The sequence below is a fragment of the Poecilia reticulata genome, chromosome 16 (assembly GCF_904066995.2).
Source record: "Poecilia reticulata chromosome 16, P_reticulata-male-v2, whole genome shotgun sequence".
Taxonomy (NCBI): Eukaryota; Metazoa; Chordata; class Actinopteri; order Cyprinodontiformes; family Poeciliidae; genus Poecilia; species Poecilia reticulata.
This window is the reverse complement of record NC_088845.1, coordinates 3,023,873-3,047,023: the sequence shown is the minus strand read 5'-3', so window position 1 is coordinate 3,047,023 and position 23,151 is coordinate 3,023,873. Positions and strand designations below refer to the sequence as shown.

At 38.2% G+C, this 23,151-nt stretch overlaps 1 protein-coding gene across 11 annotated transcripts in view; it reads left to right on the top strand.

The window, feature by feature from the left end:
• Positions 1–23,151, top strand: part of syngap1b (synaptic Ras GTPase activating protein 1b) — a 176,116-nt gene that overhangs the window by 95,031 nt on the left and 57,934 nt on the right. The window contains exon 1 of one of the 11 annotated variants that reach the window (XM_017309407.2): positions 5,922–6,068. The exons of 9 other annotated variants lie outside the window; for them this stretch is intronic. The gene's annotated coding sequence lies outside the window, so the exon portion shown is untranslated. Of the gene's footprint in view, positions 1–5,921; positions 6,069–7,797; positions 9,679–23,151 lie in introns of those variants that run through there. One more of the 11 variants, XM_008430771.3, reaches the window with a different exon arrangement.

Genomic DNA, 23,151 nt, shown 5'->3' with positions numbered 1-23,151 from the left:
TATATAGAGAAGATGGGTACATCCTACTACCTAATGCAGTAGTTCAGACTACACGATTTTTTGCTTTCCCTTTACGACAATCTTAGATCGTTGGCCGATCTGAGATTGTCGCTGGTGATTTCGTAACCGATCATTCTGTAGTGTATTGTGTGTTACGGTAGATCGTCAGCCGCTCCGATCTAAATCAGGGGTTTTCCCTGACTGGGAGCTTAACGCTGAATGTGACAGGTAGCTAAAGCGCGGATTCTCCTCCGTGTTTTCTGAGGGGAAATTAACGGAGGGGAATCCCAAACAGCTGACATGATGCAACCCAAAATCCAGTGGACATTGGAGATGATATGTAGAAACAACATTAATGTTTATTCAACATTTTGTGCAAAGAATATAGAAATGACAAGGAGAGGAGTTGGAGCCAAATTGCTACCGCAGTGGATAAACCCGGTAAGTTTTCAGCTGTTCTTCGTTAACGTGACATAAATAGGTTATAAAGATTTTCATTCAGTCAGGACTTTACGCTGAGCCAACTGCATCACAGGTAGATTCTAGTGAAGTACTAATTAATACCTGATTTTAAAATGACTTAACTGGACTTGTAGCCCTTATTTTGTGCCCATGTGGCTGGACACCACACACGATCAAACCCGATCGAACCGTTAGGATTTCTGTCGGCTAATGTTTGATCTCTCAAGTTTTGAAAATGGGCCGACAGTCGGCCGACAACCCGTGTTGTGTGCCTGGACATTACACTAAGGAAATGAGGAAGGGAGGGTCAGTGGAGAGCACCGGAGGTGAGCCTTTTTTCATTCAGTGTCATCAACAGAAAGAAAAAAAAGACAGGAAGAGACGATAAAGCCGATAATTAAAATGAGGTTGATAGGTTTAATTTATCGTGCGATTAATTGATTTATCGTTTATCGCGACTGGCCTATGAGGGAATAACATCATAAGAAGATTTAAAGCTAAAAAAAGTGAATTTTACATATTGCTGCCCCTTTAAAGACCTTGTCAAATCCCCACTATGAGTAAAACTCTTCCCGTTCTGCTGGTTTTGAACGAAAGGCCATATAGAGGTGAAAAAGAAGAGAAACACTTCTCTGAACCTGGCAGTCTATTTCACAGCAGCTGTGGCTCTCATTGTCACCATGTCTTGGCGTAAGGCCTGGTAAGGTGGCTCAGTGCACATGTAGAGTCCTGTCCTCCTTGTTCAACCATCCGTCAGCCTGTCACAAAATACAAGAGTTTCTCAGCAGAGCTTTCTGAAAGCCCACCACTTGGTCCCCTCCCTTCTTTCCATTTTCTCTTCCCGCTTCTCAGGAGTCTGGCTGTCACACTGTGATTCCTGTTACTTCTCCTCTGCTTCATTCCTTTCCTGTCAGCTCCAAGTCCCCCGTTATCTATCCATCTGAAACATGGGGTCTGACACCGGGCGGTGTCTGCTCAGCAGTAGTTCCCCTGCAAGTGGAGCCGATCCCTCAGCCGGCGTTGGGATGACAACGGAGGGAAGGGGAGAGCACCGCATAATGCACAGTCATGCAACCTCAAAAAAAAATGTGGGTCCAAAAGTTTAGGGGAATATTCAGGGAGAAAGATGAAACAATCAAGCATAGGTGCATAAATATATGTATTTTATTTACAGTAAGCTGAGCCAGTGTTCACCGAAAGTAATCTCTTGGTTCTTAAAAAAAGAAATTCAAGTATGGCAGCTCATTTCAGTTAGAAGTTAATCCAGTACAGTCGGATTCAAATCCAGTTTCATTCCAGTGGATGCCAACACATTTTACTTAAGTACTTTCTAATGTAATCAAGTTATAATCCAGTTCAGTACCATCAGCTTGATTAAATTAATTTAAATTGAGGATATTGACTTCCATAAGTATGATATTGTTAAAAAAAAGCAAAGAAAAATTCCCCGACTGTAGCAAAATGACGATATACTGATTCCGATGCATGTCACATAATCTAATTTTCTACATCCGCAAAACGACACAAAGGTTTATTGTGCTGTTTCCGCCGGTCCAAAGGATATGAAATATTCACCCAAAGAAAGCAGACACCTTCCAGCTCCAGATGTATGACAGGCAGGACGGAGACTCAGATATGCACTAAAGAGTCTCATTAACAAGACAGTGAACTCTGTGTTAAAACCCAAATTGAATTTCAGGACAAAGTTTAAAGTCAGTTTCACAACACTGTCTGCATTCTTTTAACTTACATTTTTGTTTCTAAATATGGTATAGATAATTCTCAGTTATGCTTATCTGTGACACAAAGAAATTTTAGCTTTTTTATCACTGAATGAAAAATGTTTCTTTCATCTGATAAGAAGCAGATAACACTCTTTTGTCAGTATAACTAACTATCTGTGTCATTAGGAGTCGTAAAGATTGAGTGTTTCCAATAACAGTTTGGAATCATATCATTAATTTTTAATTCAACAAGCCGTTTATGTAATCAATGCAAACAGAATGTGTCACTAAATTTGAACAAGGGTTTTATAAATATTTTCCACTGTTGAGGCCAATTTAATTTGAGAAATAAATTGAATTAACAGCTCGTATAACTTTTTATAAATAACGGAAAGACAGGTATGGATAATTTGCACATGAACTAATCATCTCTGTATGTCTGATTATGTTGCGATTTTACCTATTTTATTTGTGAACAGGTCGGCAGATGTGTGCTCTTCATTGTAATCTGTTGAGTTGCAGGATAAGGTACATACAGGAAGTTTTGTAATATAATGGAGTATAATAGCTAATTTTAATACATCTTTTTCAACACCAAATAAGGCAATATATCCTCTACAACAGGAATTCCTAAGTCCAGACTTTGAGAAATATCCTGCAACATTTAGGTTCACTTCTGCTCCAACATACCTGAATAAAATGTCTGAATTCCCTCATCAGCAGCCATTCAGCTCTGCAGAATCCTGCTAATGTGTCATTTGTTTGATTCAGGTGTGATGGAGAAAAGATGCATAAGTTGAAGGAATGTTAGATGAAGACTGGACTTGGGCACCAGCTTACCTGCCTAACATCATGACATCATGGAATACCAAAATATATTCCATTAGCTTAGAGGTAGACACCCCCTTCATCCATAGGAAGCTCCTGGGAATGAGCCGCATGCAACATCCAACAACTCCCTCAAACACACAAACCTTTTCCTCGAGGAATACCGCTCTGAAGGAGGAAGTATTCCTGCTGCAAGCGTATGAGTCTCATATCCTTAGAGCCATAATCGTACTTATCTATTGACCAAGACATCTTAGAGTACTTTTTGCCTTTGCCTTTTTGATTATTTGAGTCTTTACCTTAATACGGCACCTCTTTGGTGCCAACAATTTGAGCGGCTGAAACATAATAATTAGAGGTGTGCCGATCAAGCGGCCACCGATCATAATCGTCCGATTTCCGTGAAGAAGTGTATGATCGGTGATCGCCGATCACGGTCTCTTGTTGCCGATCACACAAACCGATCAGCTGCATCTCATTTCGCAGCCTGTCTGTGCAGCTGGTCTCCTCTTTCCTTCACACTGTGCAAACGCGCAGCAACAAATCCTAAGCGATGTGGAACTATAACGCACTGAGTGAATGGGAAAGTTTGCGTGTTGCGGTGGAAAATTGAAGCACATCAAAATGCATCAACACAACAAATCTAATATGGTATAAAAACAATGGCATACTTGACGGAGTTTGGCTATATCGAGGCTCAATGAAGTAAAAAAGACATATGGAGGATCAGATAGCAGGTAAAGCAGCGCACAGCTACAAACACTCACCCGGATTAGCATGACGTTCAGAAAGCTAAACAAATAACCCGCAAAATTATTTAAGTCTTCGAGCTGCGATGTAAGACGCTGGTTCTGCTCTCGCTGTTGAACCGCTGCTACGCTACAGGTAGTAATATTTCACAGACGGAGCGCCGCTTCTGCTCCACCTGGTAGTGACTCTCACACCGAACCTCTGCTTAAAGCTGCAGCATCTAACTTAAAAAAATACATTTTACATATTAAAACTTTCGCTGTCCTAACATGAGACAGATAATCTCTGAAAAAATAATCGATCTCCTCCCTGCTCTGCATAATTATTCTGCTCAGTCGGAAACAGCCAATCAGAACTAGCAGTAATCAGCTGCTAGTTGATTACTGCTAGCCACCATGCTAACAGGAAGTTTTCATTCAGTAACTCAGGATTGTTTATTTTAATGGATCCTGTATTTGCCTTTGAATGTTAAGTTTTATGCTTGAATTTTTTTGGCAATGTAGAGAGGTTTTATTTTGACTTTTTGCATTATTTAGCCTCTTCAGAGTCTTCATATGTTTTCAGTCTGTTAAAGATAGTATTACCGATAGCGGTACAATTTACACAATGCCTGTTTTGTTTAGTTTTCTTCTTGGAAAAAGTTATTAAAAACAAGTTTTTGTCTAAATTAAGGTGAATTCATGATTCCTTTTTCCACATAATGTAACCGATAGTGTTTATGATTTAAAAAAAATAAAAAATTATGTGATCGGTATCGGTGATCGGTATCAGTGATCGGCCCTCATGGGTTATCGGTATCGGCAGGAAAAAACTTGATCGGCACAATAATAATCATTGTCTTCCGAAATTAAACCAGTGTGATTCCTTTTCTGTTCCATTTTCATTTTCTTTCTAATTGGTTGACTTTTTGCCGCTCATAAACGCTGATACTGCTTTGCCAGCATAGCAGTCATGCAATTGACATACACATTTATTGTCATATGCCCTTAATCCCCTGAGGGCTAAACACTCTATGGAGTGCATAAACAGCAATGAGGACCTAATTTCACGACTTCTGAAGCTGCTTTCGCTACACTGCACCTTCTCTTGGATCGTGTTCTGTCACGCTAGGCGGTTTAAGTGGACCAACCGTAAGTCTGTTTTCTTGTCAATCATTGTTGGCAGGTGTTGTAGATACTTTGGCTGCTTTGTAAGTGACTCAGATATATTGTCTGTACTTGAAAATGAAATGTGTCCATTTCAGTGTGTTCTGCCTGTTCATGAGCTGCTTCCATACACTTTTTAACTCGGCCCCTTTCTCCACCTTTGGTTTAGTGTTTTTCTGTTCCTGCACAGAATACCAATAAGTCCCACTGAAAAACAAGTGTGATCGATCCTTCATTCTTTAGACTAACCCATAATATGAATATGTTTCCAATTTATATGCTGAAGTTGCCTTGAAATGTCAATTTTATCTAGTTAAACCCTGATTTACAGTGAAATATCACAGATTTTGGGGTAACACAGATTTTCAGCTTTTGAAGCTATGAGTCGTGATCTTAGCAAGAGTTGTTTATCAGAATGACAGACTTTTTCTTTCTTATTGTTGAGGTAGTTTACAAATCAGCTTGTGAGCTCACAGGCAGGGGAAAAAAATTGAAATGTGTGGAAGTGGAAACAACGCAACAGGATGCTAGCTCATGTTGGAAGGTGCAGTTTGTTACTGATTTGTGAAACAGTTGAAAACTCTCCAAGTTGCTAATTGTTCCATTGCTGAAAACAAAATTTCTAAAGCAATGTCGCGCCATGAAAAACTGTTTTAAAACGATAAATGAGGGAATGAATGCAGCTTCAAAACCCGAAAACTTGTGGTACAGCCTCTCATATTTTCTTGAAAAGGAAAGCAGTGTAAGCACAACATGCATGATGCTCTTGGAACAATTCGAATGTTGACTAACTTACATATGGATTGCGTTCATGGTAATACTAGAGTTGCATCAACTTGTAGATTTCACATGAAGCAGCAGAATCGTGCTGGGAAGAAGCAGAAGGCTGCAGAGAATCGTAGCAACGCAATACAGGAAGAAGAGGAAGAAAACAACAGCTGATAGGAGAGGACTGAGGGAACAGGCGGAGGAGAGCAAGAGATTACTACCATAGTACGTCAGGCTAAGCTTGCCATCTTTATTGGTAACCATGGAAATAATTATAGAGCAGACAGACAGACTGTTCGGAGAGAGTGAGGTTTGGCGGAAAAAGAAAAGAAAGGGAGGGGATAAAAGACAAGAGGGGAGAAGGAGAAGGAAGAACCGATGGGGGGGTAAGGTAGGTGAAATGTTTTGTTGGAGTCCTGAAACTCTGCAGATGTTATTGAATAAAAAACGTGTAGAGATGAGCTGAGAAGAGATTGTGGAGGCGGTTTAACCAGATTCTTCATCGAAGCTGCTGCGCAGTACAGTGTTGTCTTTTCTGCTCGGTTTTCTTTGTCATAAAACTACACAAAGACAAGATTTAGCTGATTGAAGATGCGATACTTCCAGTACCGTTTGAGCGTTGAAAGCAGCAGTCGTCATAGCATGCATCCACCTATAGGAGGACATTTTTACCACGGTGAGCAGTTCATTAAGTTGACATGGATACTTATGCAACATTTTTGCACCCAAAATGAGAGTGCTATAGTTTTAGTCCTGCCATCATGTAAATATTGACATTATGTCTTATTGCTGAAAAACTTTTTTGGTGTGGACATTTAAATGCTACGATCTCACTATATAGGAACAAAGTTTGGTTTGTGCACCTTGGGAAACACTGAGATGCAATGTCAATTATTTTTAAGACAAAGTAGAAATATGTACCATTGTTAAAACTGACGCTGATGATACAGAGAAAAAAACCTATAACATTAGCAAAAGAGCCTAGAAACAATTATACTGAAAACATGAACCTTAAGTTATTTATATTCACAACAGTGCACCCTTGAGGTTGATCTGGATATTGTGTTCAGTTTAGTTTGATGATTGGCACAGCTTATTGATTCTGGTCCCTCTAGTGACTCATCAAAAACGCAACTGGTGACTAATTTATTGAGTCTGTTGAGACTTTCCACTGAAGTTAAACATTTCTACTCATATTGTTCACATTGCTTATGTTATTTGGGAACAGAATCAACACAGCCAGTTGTTTGTTGTATGCAATCATGTGTACAATAATGCATTTTTCAAATGCTTTAACTAACCTATAAATTATTTTATTTAAAACTACATATTTTCTAATTTATTTTGGCTATGTGTCCCAGTAAGCCAGGGATATGCTATTTAGCAAACAACAGTTTAGTAGCCTGACACACTTCAGTTGCTGACTAACCTGCGCACTGTAACATCTGTATTTAATTCCCTCTGAAAACTAAAAACGAATACAATAGTTATCTAAATTGTTGCCATGGCTGCATGGTTGGAAACCATTGTGCCTCATTTAGAGGCTGAACGTAGAGTTACTTTAACTCTACTGCTTTGCTTGAAGAGGATGAGACCATATATAGCCTATCATTGTGTAATTATTAATGACTACGATAATTATCTTATCTTTGGTAAAAGTTCCTCAAAATTTGATACCATAAAGACCAAAATGGTAAAACTCTTAAAGCCACCAAGCCCACATCGCAGACAATCCTGCATGTTAAACACAAAGAGGTGGGCTGAAACATTTACTAGATTTTAGCGCTTACACGTGTTTGAATGAATGTGTCTGTTAGAAATACGGTCTTGCCTTTTCCGAGGATTTAAATAATGTGCTTGCATTCCTCCCACTCAGTTGCCCTTAGCCCTGAATTTCATGCTGCTCTTCCCATGCATGTGACAGCAGAAGGTGAGAGGTAACGAGTAATGATTAAGAGGCTGTGCAGAAAGGAGAGGGAAGGAAAGAGAGAGGTAGTGAGGTAAAAAAAGGATGAGTATTTAAAATCACTCCAGGTCCCAGCAGGGATCCATGCAGCCCCACCCCTTCTGAACATCTCTCTCTCTCTTCAGCTTCTCTCTCTCTGTCTCTTTCTGCTGGAGATTCTCAGAGAGAAGGAAGGAAAGCAGAGAGGCGCAGGGCATTTTGTGCACTGCCGCCGCCGCCTCTCCAAACTGTCCTGCCATCCACCTGTGCAGGATAATCTCCATCCATGCAGCAGTCGGGTCACACAGCTTTCTGGGCGGATTTCCTAAGGATGAGCTTTTTTAGAGGGAAGGAGGACGAGGGACTAAGTTGTGATCAGCATCTGCTCGCTTCTGGGATGCATCCACTTTGTTTTTAGACTTCCTTTCCGACCGATCATATCTGCTTCTCATTTCTGCACAAGGTGGAATGTGTTGTACTTTTTTTCTGCACAAGGAGCCGAAGGTCCCATCTTAATTGTTCTGATTGCTCGTTGGCTGCTTGTTGTGGAGGTGTGGAGCTCTCTGGTGCGCTTCACGCACGCTCTCATGCATGCACTGCATTTTCCCAGACATGCGCCTCCTTTCTCCGTAGCTTTCGATCACAGTTAAACTCCGTCGTCTCCACCCCCCCATCCATCTCTGGCCACTTCTTCTCTGACATGCACAATAAGGCGGGAACGCACTAAGGAGACGAGCTCAGAAAAAAACATTCCCGTCTAAAAGATGAGAGGAATCGCCCTCAGTGGATCTCCTGTCGGACACCGGGATTACGAGCAGAGGGTCTGTCCGGAGGGCACCGGGGAGAGAGGACAGCAGGAGGCCGGGGAGGGGGCGCTCTCATCCCCACTGCGTTCCGCCGAGCCGCCGATGCTGCCGGCGCTCAGTCAGAAGCAGGCTGCTGGTGCTGGAGGGAGGCGGGGGGAGGATGAACACTGCCTCAGTGTGAAATTATAACAGTCAGCCCGCTCTGGGAGTGTTTGTTTCTCTGTCGTTTTACCTCTCACTAATTAATCTGAGGATGCGAGGTAACGAACAGTGGCCTACTTAAGAACTGTCACCCTGCGTACACTTTGCGGTTTGGCACTTTCGGGCCACATCAGCAGTAAATTTAGCACTTTAGAAAAGCGCAGGCCCACAGTTGGGAGTTTACCTTTGCAGTGACAAGACATCCTTCCACCAACAGGTCACTCTGTTGGTGTGTTTGTGTGTGTGTGTGTGTGTATGTAAGTGTGTGTTAGTCTAGTCGCTTATAGTCAACAGGAAAAACCTTATAATCTTCTTATAGGAATGTTAAGTGAATCTGTGGTTATTATATTGCGCCTAATTATATTTTGTATGTATTATTCAACAAAGGAAATGCCATCTTCTTAATAAATATATGCTATAAAGGAATTTTATGGGATGTTTGCAGAGTATTGGACCTAAATATTCAAAAATCTTGAAGGAGCCCTGATTCTAGGTGCCTTTGTGTTAAATGATTAATTTTTTATCCATCTGCCTATTTGTCCATGAAAGATTTAAAGGTCATGGACTGATTTATTTATACATTTTGCACCTTCTGAAGCACTGAGCTTTTGTAGTGAAATTGCTTTTTCTTTGCTCTGCTTCACTTTAAGATCCCCTGATTCCTCCCATTTGTTCAGGCTGACTTTTTGAGCAATACTTTTTTCTCCGTGGAACTTTTTTCTATGGCCTTATAAACCCACCGGAGGATGTTTCAGCTGCTTCATCAGACCGGCCTGTGTTTCATAACACCTGTTGGCAGGAGCTGATTGCAGACACGCTCAGTTATTTATAAGACGTCTGTATCACTGTGCGCTTTCGGAGCTCAGAACAATCAGCAGCACTTGACGGGATGTGAGACAATCTGCAGATCTGAACAAGTTCTGAGCCGATGAATAGAGACTCTGAGGCTGAAATCATCTTCTGCAAGCAGAGGGGTCTCATGCTGTAAGCTGGAGGCTGACCGCCTGTACACGTTTGGACAAAAAGCACAAGAGCCCCACCTGATATAGGTAGGATATCTCCATCTGTCTCTGTTTGATTTTTCTTTCCATAATTTTGAATTTGCAGCTTTTATTTTGAAACTCCTTCTGTTTGATGCTTAGAAAAGAGCTGTTGTCATGGGCACCGTAGGGTATGCTAATTGGAGCCACTATTCTTATTTTCTGCACCTTTCTGTTGACATCCAGCTGAGCAACACAAATATTTCATTGTTTTCCTGCTGCAGTTTCCTGATCAAACAAAAGCTGTGCATTAATTTTAGTAAAGATTCCTAGTTGTTTGCAGAACAGTGAAGTCAATATTCCCCTTAAAGAAAAGCTGAAGCTCAGTAAAAAGAAAATCAATGTTTTATCTTTAGAGGCTAAATTTTCTTTACTGTTGTTGTAAATAATATTAGAAGTGCTGGAAACTGTAAAGAACACTAAATTATAGAACATTTAATTAGCTTATTGATTATATTTTTGTATATTATTCTTATTTCCAGTGGTGTTTTTGTTTGATTGCGTCTACGTTGCATTTCTCTGTTGTTTCAAAGCTTGTTGCCACTGTTAAAGCTCCGAGTGTTGGTAGCCAGACTGGCTGATTTGGAAGTGATCAAATCCAGGCTCAAGGTCATCATCAGTCAACCTCACTTAAGGTTTTTACTGTGATGAAGAAGAAGCAGAAGTTTGGAGAAAGGCAGCATAAGAACATAGAAATGGCAGAAATAAATGCCAAAGCAGTAAACAAATAATAAACCAAAAAGAAATGTGAAAATAACAATATGAAACAATGGTGCCTGTTCAAAGTTGTTGATGGCTTTGGGATTCTGGTTGTTGAGTCCAAACCTGGTGATGTGGAAAGCTGCTGAGCAAGATTTACCAGATTTTCTTCTGCAATAAAGGATATTTATGCATCTGTTGTACAAATTTCTGTTTGTTTGCTGCCAGGCTGACAGAAGGTTTGAATGGTCAGCAATCATCTGTATAGCATGTATGGTCAAGTGATATCTGCTTTGGTCAATGGTAAGCTTTCATTTCAGTTTGGTGTGTTAGACTCAAAGGTGGAGTAAGGGCACCATCAGAGGTCCCAGCCTTGGGTCTTTTACTTTTCTTCCTTCTCTCTCTGCCCTCTTCTTTAGACAAAAAAGAATAGCCAGATATTTATGACGTGGAGTAGATGATTTTTTTTTTTCCAATGTCCACCTTAAGTTTCACTTTTCTCCTGTATGGTTCAACTCAAAAGCAAACAGACGTATTCATGTGGAAAAATACAAAAAACAAAAACGGTTCAAAGCTTTGTAATGACAGTGAAAACTAGCCAATTTTTATTTCAATCACCTTCTTATAGACAAGGCATGCTGCTAACATCATGGTACTAGAAAACACAGCATACCTTCACCATGCACGCTGGTTGGTCATAATGCTATGCCTGATCAGGGTATGTTTACAATTGAGGATTTTTTCCTTAACCTTCTCCTGACTGATACATTTGCACAAAGAGATCTTTTTGATCCTTTGTGACCTTTAAGGGATTGTGAGTTGGATGCAAATATTAAGAAGTTCCTGCTCAGAGCTGAACATTAGTTCAGTTTAATCAGATTCACTTTGATTTGGAGGCGATTAAGAAAACACTGAAACTGAATCCAAAGATATTTCAACAAGCTATTAGTTTTACCTTATTTATTTTTTTAAATCTACCTCCTTACAGATTTGCTTGATGTTTCAAGTGAATTAAGATAAGTAGAATTTTATTTCTGTTTGTTTCTCTTTTATTCTTTTTGTTTGGCCATAAATTTTTATTTGAATGCATATTAACCTTACCCTTACCTTGTTGCAACATTTTAATCATCTAATATTCACAGTGTTGGATCCAAAGTGAATGTTAATATTTTATTTGTTATTCAGATTTTCTCAGGAGTGTTATTTACCTGATACAGACACGTATTTGGATGAGGAGTTTTTCGCAAACTTTTCTGCTAAACATTCTTGATTTTCCTTTTTGCTTTATATTTTAGTCCTGATCATAAGTGACATGTTTTGATTGACAGCCAAAGTTTATTGTCATAAGTTTTGAAGTAAATATGCATGATGCAACGGGGACTCATTATGGCTTATTGGAGACGTGCCAGCACCAAAACACACTGAGCCAGGCGTGGCTTTATTGTTGGATTTAAGTTGTTACACGCAGTGATATTTTCTAATAAAGAAGATTCCACCTACAGTATGGAGCCGGGTAAATCAGATCACACTGTACTCGCTGACCTTTATTGGAAAAGAAAAGTTGAAGTTCAACAACAAAGAAAAGAAGCTAGACAAAATTAGACCTTTCATTTCTCTTTTTGAAAGTCGCAGGAGGTGTGTTTGCTGAAAAACAACAAGACACTCACTCTTCACTTCCAGTGAAAGCACAAAAGACAAAAAGTAATCAGTGGGAAGCTGACTGACAGTTCTGTATGAAGCTGTGCTTCTTGAACGTTACTCATATCTGTAAAACACATTATTAAAGGAGGCAAGTAGCATCAAAATGGAACTGTCCATAAATCCAATGATCTGACAATTTATTACTCACTTTTGTTCACCCAACACAAGAACATCTATTTTTCATTTTAGTAAAATCAGCGGTGAATTTTAGAGCTTTGTTTGCTGCAGTGTTATGTTTTGCACATGACATGTCTCTGCAGTTTGCATCCTAAACTTGAGCTTGCTTGAGTTTTCCTCCCAACTCCACAGTCAGACATGTTTGGTTATTTAGGACTGTGCAGCCGATTCAGGGTGCACAGCAGTCCTCAGTGAATCTGGATGATTTCAGGGAGCCTCTTCATTTAATTGCTTTGACTGATTTAATATTTGATAAAAGAGAAAATTAGACTTTCCACATGGATTAAGTTCTGAGACCGAAGTAGAAGCTGCTTTTGATCAAATTATTGCCTCCTTTATTCTCCACTCTGCAGCTGATTTGGCTTCACAAACCTTTCATTCGTAAATACTGAGAAAAGAAATCTGAACCCTTCAGCAGGGAGTGAGAGAATGACTTTAAAACATAAAAAAATTATGTTTATCTTTCAGAGACACCACCCAGTGGTAAAATGTTTTCGATTAATATTGCCAAGCCTCCTTCCTGCTCTTCTCCAGAGTGCGCTCTGATGGATGCTGCTCTGCTGTACAATAATTCATTGGTATTAGATACACTGGCACTTTCTTGTGAATTAAATTGGTTTTGTGTAATTTATAGTTGCTTGACATTTTTAAGCCACCTTATTATATTCATAAGAAAATGATTTGGCATCATTTTTAACCATGATGATCAGGGCTGCAGCATACTTACCTGTATTGCTGCAGACTGATGTCTAGTTTGTAGCTATCTGTATGTTTTGTAGCCGTTTTTGAGGGGATTGCTGTAGAAGTTTAATGTGTATTTAATAATCTATAAGTCTGTACTGTAGGCATAGGAGCTCCTCTGCACACCTGATACTTTCAAATAAATTTACACCACATGGACACAAAAAATGTCTTTATATACTGAACATTTTGGTTAATTATCAAGATATGAGTATATCTTATATATTTTTTTTTTAATATATAAAAATTCAAAAAACAAACATCTGCTCACAGATGTTTGTTGTAACTTTATTTGGTTTTGCTTATAAAAAAACAATTAACTAATATATTTAATTGGTTAAAAAAATATCTGTGAGATATATTTTTCAAAATTGAAAAAAAAAAATTATTTCCACACTCAGCTCCTCCAGACTAGCGGCAGCAACAAATATTAAACACCCAGTGGAAACGCACATGTGCTGAGCTTGACATACAAACTACTTCTCAGCCCATCGCTCCTAAGGAACGGCTTAATGGAGGAGCATTTTTGTGAAAGCGGCAAAAAGTAGGAGCTTCTTAAAGAGACGGAAGCCAATTTCAAGGGGTTTAGATTTCTTTTAAGCTATGTTTTATATATACAGCATTTTATAACAAATGAAGGTGACATAATTGCTTGATTTTGCTATACTATAACTATTGGGGCGATATTATAAACTACAAGTAAACAATAATAACAAAAAATATTTCAACAAACAATATATCGACATAATACTGTTTACAATGACAAATATGTCATTGTAAACAATGACATATTGTTTACAATATAAATGACAATTTATATAGTTGTCATTTATATAATGACAATTATATAAATGAAGTTTACACTCATTTTGTGAAACTGCTTCAGTAATGGTGGCCCCATACTTCCTTTTTGGTCAAATGTAGCGTTTGGTCTAACTATATTTTAAAGGCTCTATCATAGTTTTAGCTCCTTTTTCCTCTGATTAAATATTCAAAGTGCTATATCACCCTGCAGGCCTTTTGGATGATGCGAAATGTATTCAAAAAACAATAGAAAACCTTCATTTGCCTTGTATTCAAGCACTTAACGTGTCCTTCAAGTTAATTTTAGTTTATTTTTATAGTGCCACTATAAAAATCAACTGAATTGTTCCATTCGCAAGATAAGTGTCCTTCAAGACACACCTTGTTGGACAAATTAATTTATTCCGGTCCAAAACAGATTCAACATAAAGGATAAACGACTAAAAAAATGTCTTTTTAAACAACACATATTCTGACTTTGCATCTCTGTCCTCTCTCATCCCAAGCCAGACTCTAAAAGGCAACACAACTATTGTTTTCTGCCACGTAGTGCAGACTGGCTGTGTCTGCTTGGTGTCCAGTGCATCCATCTGTCCTTTTCTGATAAAACAATCCAAGACACAGTCTAAGGTGTTTTAAAGCCACTGGGTGATGTTTGCTAATTGATAAAAATGATGCAGGCTCCTCTTTCCTGGCTGGGAGTGAGTCTGCCTGGAAAGAGGAGCAGAGGAATCTATTGGGTAGACAAAACTTCAAAAGTTGGAGCACTACAAAAAAAAAGCACAGATCTCGGTTTCATCCACAGTACTGCAGGAATCGTTCAATTCTCCCACTGTGAAAAAGATCTTAAGGCAAAAAGCTCTTGATTTACCGGTGCATCTACACTCCGACATTCATACGTTATCATGAGATGTGGATCATTACAAGCAAATGAGATTCCTCTGAAAGATGGCTGGGCTTTGCCTTTGAAATAGGTTACATAGCAGTGCTAGGCAATAATTTCCCTGTTGGATGTGGTCCTGGATAGATGGGTTGGTAGTCACTCTTTTTTACTATCCAGCTGGTGATTGTGGACGACGCCTCAATTGAATTCTTTCTGAAATGTCTAAATGACAGCAAAGGACTACAATTCCTGCTCCATGGACACCAAGTAGGATGTAGGTTCTGTACATGGAAATACTTGTTCCCTCACCCTGCATGAAGTGGTTCTATCATTTTAAGGGATCTATTAGGTAGACATGAACCTAGAAGGAACAATTTGCTCGTCAGAGTTTTGTGTCTGGTGTAGGAGCATCAGTGTGAAGTTCTTTATAACCATTAGAAATCCTTAGCAAAGCGATCTTGACACTGCTAGCATCTCGCATATAATATTTATAGAGTCATGCTGCAGCTGTTTGTACATTTAGTTGTTTGTGATATATTTAAAAAACAAAGTGGTGTTAAGGTGTCAAGTTTTACTTGGAGATACATAGAGATGCATCGATCAGTTTTTTTATGCTCATGTAGACATGTGAGGTTTAGTATTGACCGATACAGAGAAAATCAATGCTTACTTAAAACATTTTGTTTTTTAAAACGCAGAGTTCAGATGTGATGGAGGGATGGGTGGAGTTTAAAACAGTGCAATCCTGGAAGAAACTTTGTTAGAGTTCTCTCCATCCAAATGCAATCTGTCATGAACATGAGCTGTTTTCCAAATACGAATGGACAAAAGCTTTTATAAATTCATGAGCAAAGCTGGTAGAGTTGTAAAAGCACTGTTTTTTTAATGTATTTACTCAGGGAGAAAAGAACAAGTGTATTCTACAGTTTTCATATTTTTACTTTAAAGATGATGCACCAGTTTCACAAAATCCCAATAAAAGATGTTAGGTTTGTAATAGAACGAAGTAAGTTGAAAGCGCCTGAATACCGTTACAGCATATTTAATCAGTCCTGTCTACCAAGCTAATTGTTAAAACATAAAACATTAATATGCTGTTTTCTTCCATTTTTTGTTCACATTCTGGCTCTGATGTAGTCCATTCCTTTACTTTAGATGTCTTCAAAGTTTAATTCAGCTTTTGTTTTCAGGTGACTTCAGATTTATTCATTATTTTTTACTCTTCCCTTATAAAGTAATCCCTAATTCACCTTTATTTTCCCTTCCTGTCCCTTAATAATATAATTTATCCGTCAGTGTGTGGTTGATTTCACTGTGCATTGCTCTATGTGTAAAAACACAGCAGTGACTGCCTTGCATTTGTAGTCGGAGTTCATGTATCAAAAGCAAACAGAGAGCCAAGCAGCTTTCCATCATAACAAAGGCAAACATACAAAAAGCCCTGAGCATTTCAGCGCTATTAAGACACCCACTCCCTCTCCATCCTCCATCTCTGGCTCTTGTGCTGTCTCCATCCAACTCCCCCTTTGTCAGTCCGACTCCCAGCTCCTACCTCTTGTTACCACTCCCCCAGATGCACTTCCTCTTTTTCTCTGCCTCTCCTTTTTTTCCTCTATTCAGCTGTCATCCTGTCTTCGTTCCACATAGTCCTGCTCTTGCACTGTCTCTTCTACTCCTACACGAGCACTTAGCACCACCACATCCGCCCCCACACACACAGTTTCTTCCTCCTTTTTTTTTTTTTAAACCAACCTCTTACTCATGTGTGTCTACATCCCTCCCTGCCTCCCACTCTTTTAACTCTATCTCTCTTGCACTTCTCTCAGTGGGTCTGAGCTGGAAGCGATTGCCACCCACACATTCCCTCTTCAGCGCTCAGCCTGACATCAGATTTACATTCACAATGAACAAGAACGGCATCTCTCATGTTTCCTTGCACATGGCTGTACATACAGTGTTTGAATGCCGGAGCGGCTTGCTGCCATGTGAAAACATGTGTTTGACATGCAAGCTTTTGTTGCCTTTCTCTGGCGGCTGATAATCCTGCTTAGGTCTGGCTTCTAGCATTAAATTTAAATGTTATGGATGTTTAAGATTAATGAAAAGATCCAATCTAACTTATTTTCAAGGAGCAGTTCTCTTGTGCATGACTAGAAAATTAGAAACACCCCATTTCAACGGAGTAGCTTAGCAGAAATTATAATACAACAGAAGATCCTGCTAACACACTGGTTGCTATTTCTTTTTCTTTTTTTTTTAGTGGAGCAGAGATGGAGGGGCTGCTTTGTTACGGTAGACTGGCAAACAAAAACATAAACTTTTTTTAAACAAAGATTCTGTGGGAAAATGTAATTTTATCAAAAAATTCTTGAATCATGAAAGGTATGATGTAAATGCAAAACATGTTTTACTCTACACTATTGAAGTTATGAGGGAAAATTTAGAAAATAGAATATTTATTAAAATATTAATCCATTTTTTTATGTTACAGCTTAAAACAGCAGCACATAATTGGAGTTGAGTGCTTTGCACACTCGGAGGGCTTAAGAGAAAATCATAACTCCTTCACCAGCGACAGACACACAAAGTAGGATTTGACACAATTTCCTGAGTTCTGATGTAGAAATGATGCAGTGAAAAACGAAGGGCATAAAAGCAGTTTGACTAAAACGGGAACATTTTCAAGTTCAAAATCTAGTGTTTGTGTGTGACATCATAATATGCCTTTACGTCTAAAGACATTGAAATAACTTATCAGTTTTCTGGTATTGTAATATTTTACTATGTTTGCCTTGCAGAATTTTGGTTAATCTCATTATTTTCAAACTGCTTCATGAGTCAATCTAGTTGAATATTCAGTTGACATAAATAAAAGTAAACCCCATAACAGCCTATTTACAGTTGAAACCAGATATCTACATGCACTGATTAATAAGACACATACACACTTATTCTCACTGTCTGAAGCTACATCAGACCAAACGTTTCTTGTTTAACCAAAATTATTTCTATTTGCTAGATATTAGAAAACCTTCTGAGAACAATTTTTAAGTTTTTCAAATTTTTTTAAGTAAATTTTGAGTTTCTCAAAATCAAAATTTACCTACACTAAAGACACATTAGTGGAGGAAGTTGACACTCATTTTCTATCTTTTGGTAGCTTGCGTTAATAGCAAATTCTTAACAGGAAAATGATGGTTTTTTTGTATTTTTTTGTTTTGTACATTTTGTACAATGTACATTTTCACCCTGTAAATCTGCAGTGGGCTTTGAGGATGATTGGCAACGTCTTCGATTCTCACTCTTAATGCAGGAGATCATTTAAAAGAAGAAGACGAATGATGTCTTCATTATGAGAAACCCCTCCCGTCCTTCCAGGGGCCGTTTAATCTCCTGCCATCTGCTGAAAGATACAGCTTCAAGAAAAAAACAGAACGTGCAACAACTCCACTCTTGAATGCTCTCCTTTTCTAAGATTAAGCGCACTATTATTATATCCCTGATTACTTTGTAAAGAACACATTTTTTGACATTGTTCCTTAAATTATGATGTTTATAAGTAAGAGAACGGATTTCAAACAATGTTCTTAGAGTTTGACACTTTAGTAATTTAGTAACATTCGCTTAGCAGTGGAAACTGCTGCGTTAGTGGGCTATGGGTGGTAATTATAATACAGGACCAGGACCATATGAACGGCCTTCAAGATGTCAAATTAAGCCTGTCTAATTTACAAGGTAAATTAGAGAGAAATGGGGCTATTCTTAGTGCAATCAGTCTCAGACACAGAAAAGTTGATTCAGAGAAAATTGGCTTTAAAAACTGAAGAACTAGCTGACCCAGGGGCACTAGTCATTAAGTTGATTAGCACCGCAGCCTGCTTTCACCTCATGCTCTTCACTGAACTAAGTTTCTTTGCTACGCTTTGTGTAATAACTCCATTAATGTGAACAGTCTGTGCCTTTTCTGCAGCTGGGAAACTGGCAAGCTCAGCCCTGAGCATCCTGTCATTTCTCAGATTTTTTCCATCAAAAAGAGTTTACAATAAGCAATATTGTATTTTTATAGAATATAAAAAAAATATATATATATATAAAATATATATATATATAAACAAACTGCAACTAAGTTAAGAATAAATGCTGAGAGATTGTACAAACCTCACTTTACTGCACTTTGTTTGAAAGGTTTTCCAATTTTCCATGGAATTTATGTAAAAGTAAATCCATCCTTAGGCAAAAAAAAAATCTAAAACAAAAACAAAACAAGAGCTTCATCTCGTTCTCTAAAGGACAAGGTTTGCATGATAAATGTTAAAGTTCAAGAAAGGACAACTGGAAAAGGACTGAACAATTATAGGTTTTTTGTAAAGGTTGCAGGAGGAAGAAACCTTATTTCTCATATATTGTAGCAGCCCAGCAAATAAGTCTATTAGTTGTATGTAAACGCCTAGAATGCCATATTTATGCCATACTTTGCTGTAGTGATGCAGTTATGCAAACAAATGGAGCCATGACCACGTATTGATACACAGAAAATGTATATATTCTTCAGTATGGTTACATTTCTGTTTTAAAATCAAAATATGTCTGTGAAAAGACTTTCGTTATGATAAAAGATGTCATATTTTATTGAAGTCTACCTGCACATTTTGGGAAGGATGAAGATCCTTTCTAATCCAGATCTTTACTTTGCGAAATTAATTGTCAAAAACAACACAATAGTCTGAAGTATTATTGAAACATAATCAGTCATTTAAAATCCAGATGAAGTAAATGGTTGTTTTTAGTTTTTCAGGGCGACGTTTATTGTGTCTTCTTGAAAACGTAATTCAAGCTGCATAGTGATAACAAAAGATCTTTGTTGTTGTTTATTGATCAAGATCTGAATTAATGAACTTGGCCTTCTCTTAAAAACAAGTGGAACGTTTTGGGATTGTGATTTCAAACACAAGGAACAAGCGTCTTAAACGACACTGCTCCGGTGCATGGGGGATTCATTGAGCGGCTAAATCAAAGAGGCAGGCAGGTCTATTCCACATGACCCCAGTCAGGCAGAATCACAGCCCTCCATGACACCATAATGCCTCCGCCTGCATTTTTTCTGCTCTGCCTTTCAAGCCTTTACATCATCCATAAACACTACTTATGTAAGAGTTTTAAAATTAGGCCCAGCAAGAAAATGAACGTAACGTTCTGTTAATCATCAGCGCCGACTGAAAGAGATCAAAGGATTTATTGATTATTTAGCTGATCTCACTGTTCAGCTGAATCTATTAATCTACTCATTTATGTATGTTTTTCTGCTGCTCTTAATGTTTCGAGCGTTTTTCTGTTTTGGACGTACTGTGCGTCTGAAAATAAAATGCAAGGTGCTTCAGGAAAAAAAAAATGTTTCCATGGCAACAGAACCAAAGCAAGGATCAAAAGAGAGTGAAAAATAGATTCCAATGAGTCTATTCAGAGTTTTTATCATCATTATTGTTCTGCTGTCAGTGTCTTTTTTAAAATAAAGCCTAATGGCTTTGATTAATTCAGACGGCCATTAACGCGTGAATTTATTTAATGGAAGAGGCTGAAAAGACAAAGCCTCGCATGCATGCTTTGGTTTGAATTTTGTCCCCGGTTAGCACCCTCTGCTGACCTCATCCATCTAAAATCTATCAGCAGGCTTTGGAAAAAGACTAGAGAGCAGATGATTTTTATACTGAGCCTGAATGAGTTTTCACACAGGATGCCGCCTACTGTTCTCCTCTCTCTGCATATAGAACGGGGTACTTAGACTCTGTTATCTTCATAAAAGTGAATTGATGTCCGTATTCACCCTGGATTGTAAATTTTTATTTAAATTTAAAATGCCTGCATGGATTCATACAATATGTGGACGGTTTGTCTAAATTTTAGAGTATAACTGTCTTTTCTGCCGTTATATGCAAAATAATTACGAAAAACTCATATTACCGACGTAAAGGAGGTCTATATGTGATGTGGGGTTATTTTAAAGTTCTTAATGAGGTGCAAAAAAGACTAGAAAACACTCAGCAAACACACTCAAAAGCCTTGCTTCACCGAAGGTTTGCACATCTTTTGTACAAACAAAACGGGAACAAAACATTGATTACTTTGTCTAATCCACAAAGCTGCCACAGAAGAAGATTTGCACCTGAAAACGCACTCGTAAGCAACAAGCCTCTTTTTGTGTCAATGTAGTTTTCACACATTATAAGCAAAACAAGCCATGTTTCTGTATGTTTATAGAACTTATAACCAGGTTGAAAAGTGTTGCAGTCTCAAAGACAAATATTGTTTGCAGCACAAAGTTTACATGGGACATTTAGTAAAAACCGATGAACCTGCTTGGTCTTAATCAGTCAGTTTTTATTCTGACAAAATGTGCTGTACTCATGTACAACACATGAAAACTATTGTTCTAGATTTATTTACATGAGTTCCCAATTCTGCACACTACATCTACAGTACAAATAAAATCCAGTATATACTGCAGATGTACATGATTTTTAAGGGTAACGAGACAAATGATTTGTTTTAAATCTACAATTAGGTGTGTTTGGTTTGCTCTAATCAAGAGAAACAACAAGTAGACACTACAGAAAATATTTGGTTTGATTTATTTAAGGATAAGTGGGTATAGTTGATGAATATATGGATAATAAAACCAGTTGAATGTGCTCAATGTTTTTTAGGAATTCTTTGCAGACATGTGGGAATTAAAGTAATAGTTTAGACATTAGATGGTCCAGTGTACGAGATGTACTTGAATGCACCATAAAAGCACAGCTGTTGGGAAATCCATTCTGTTCAGATGGGAGCTTCATGACAGAACCACTCTGTTGTCCCATTCAATATGCTGTGCAGCATTTTGGACCCTTTGAATGCTGCAGACAGCTGGATTTGGACAGTAGCTGATTTTTCACCACTAGCCTTGATGCTAGCATTCAGTATGAAGGCTAATGGCCAATTGTTTGTTTCTGCATATGATGTGCTGCAACTTATTTTTGTTTCAGGCGAATGAAATCTGTAGAAATCTGCAGAGAGAGCTGCAGACCTTATTGCTGTTCGGTCCAGAGCAGATCTCAGCAAACTGACAGAGATCCTCTTTGTTTTTTAGTTTGTTTGCAGGACAACTTTTAATTGTGGTATTGATTTGTAAAGTTCAGTGTTGGTCATCTTCAGTCTGCCTTGTGTGGCTACTCTCATCCATAACAGACAGATTATTGTTTCCCATTCAGAGTTGTCTCTTTTTCTGCCAAACCATGGAAATGTTTTGGTGGAAAGTAACAGGTCTTAAGGTTATATCTGAACAAAATGTCAACACTGCTCAGTCTGTGGTGGTAGAAATGAAATGTTGAGTTTCTGGTTCAGTGTCACTGAAGCTCACAGCTGCATTTGGTGCTAAACTCAATGTTTAGCAAGGCAGTTCATGACCTAGAAATTGTGGTCATTGTGGAGATTTGTTGGCTAGAGATCATTTTTGAAATTTAGAGTAATGTTTCCCATAAAAATGTGAAATTAATTTATCCATCTTGAGCATTTGTTTGTTTCTGCCTATGACTTTTGCTGTAACTTATTTTTAGTTCAGATTATTTTGGTATCATTAAAACTACTTTTTATCATTTTTTTTACTCTGCAGCGGCTGTAATTATTGCAGCACCACCCTTTGTTTTACAGAATAGTAGTAAAAATATAGAGCGGCAACAATTGTGATAATTGATACGATCGTCTCATTGATCGTCCAAATGAGGTCGTTCCCTCAGTAACAAGTTGTGCAGAGATTGATCTAAGAGAATGCAGTGGCTGTAATGGAAAGTCTGAATATATGAAATAATGAAAGTCGTAATAATCTATTTGCCAAAACATTCTGGTGTCAAATGTGATGCCATCAGTCTGATTGAGCTGGAGACGGAGAAAGGGCTTTGTCTGCTGTAATGAGAGTTTTCCTGAAGTTATGATAAACTAAATGGTCAAGGAGAAACTGAGCTGAAAGGCAAAGCTTTAGATTTCCTTACTAATTGCATTTCAGTCCTCATCATAGCCATGCAATAATAACTGAAAGATCAATATCCTGGGAAATGACAAGAGTTTAGCCTCAGAAATAGGCTGAGTTGATCCATTTTCTGGGATGATTCCAGAGTGTGAAGAGGCACTAAACCAGAGTTTTTCATGCTGTGTTGCTGAAATGTTCATGCATGCAACAGGCCACATTTGCTGTTATGTAATCTTAACGTACTTTTTTACATCAATGCTGTCATTACAGAAGTGCTACTCCAAGTCCCAGCTGTCATACAACCTCAGGCCATCAGAGAGCCTTTGCTTATTTTAACTTTAATTACCTTTAATGGGGATTTTTGGGATATGATTGGTAAAATTACACTTCTGTAAGCCGTTTTTCTGTGTTTTTTATGCTACAAAAAGAAAATGTTAGCATGACATGTTGTTATGTCTCTCAGCTCTGATGTAGG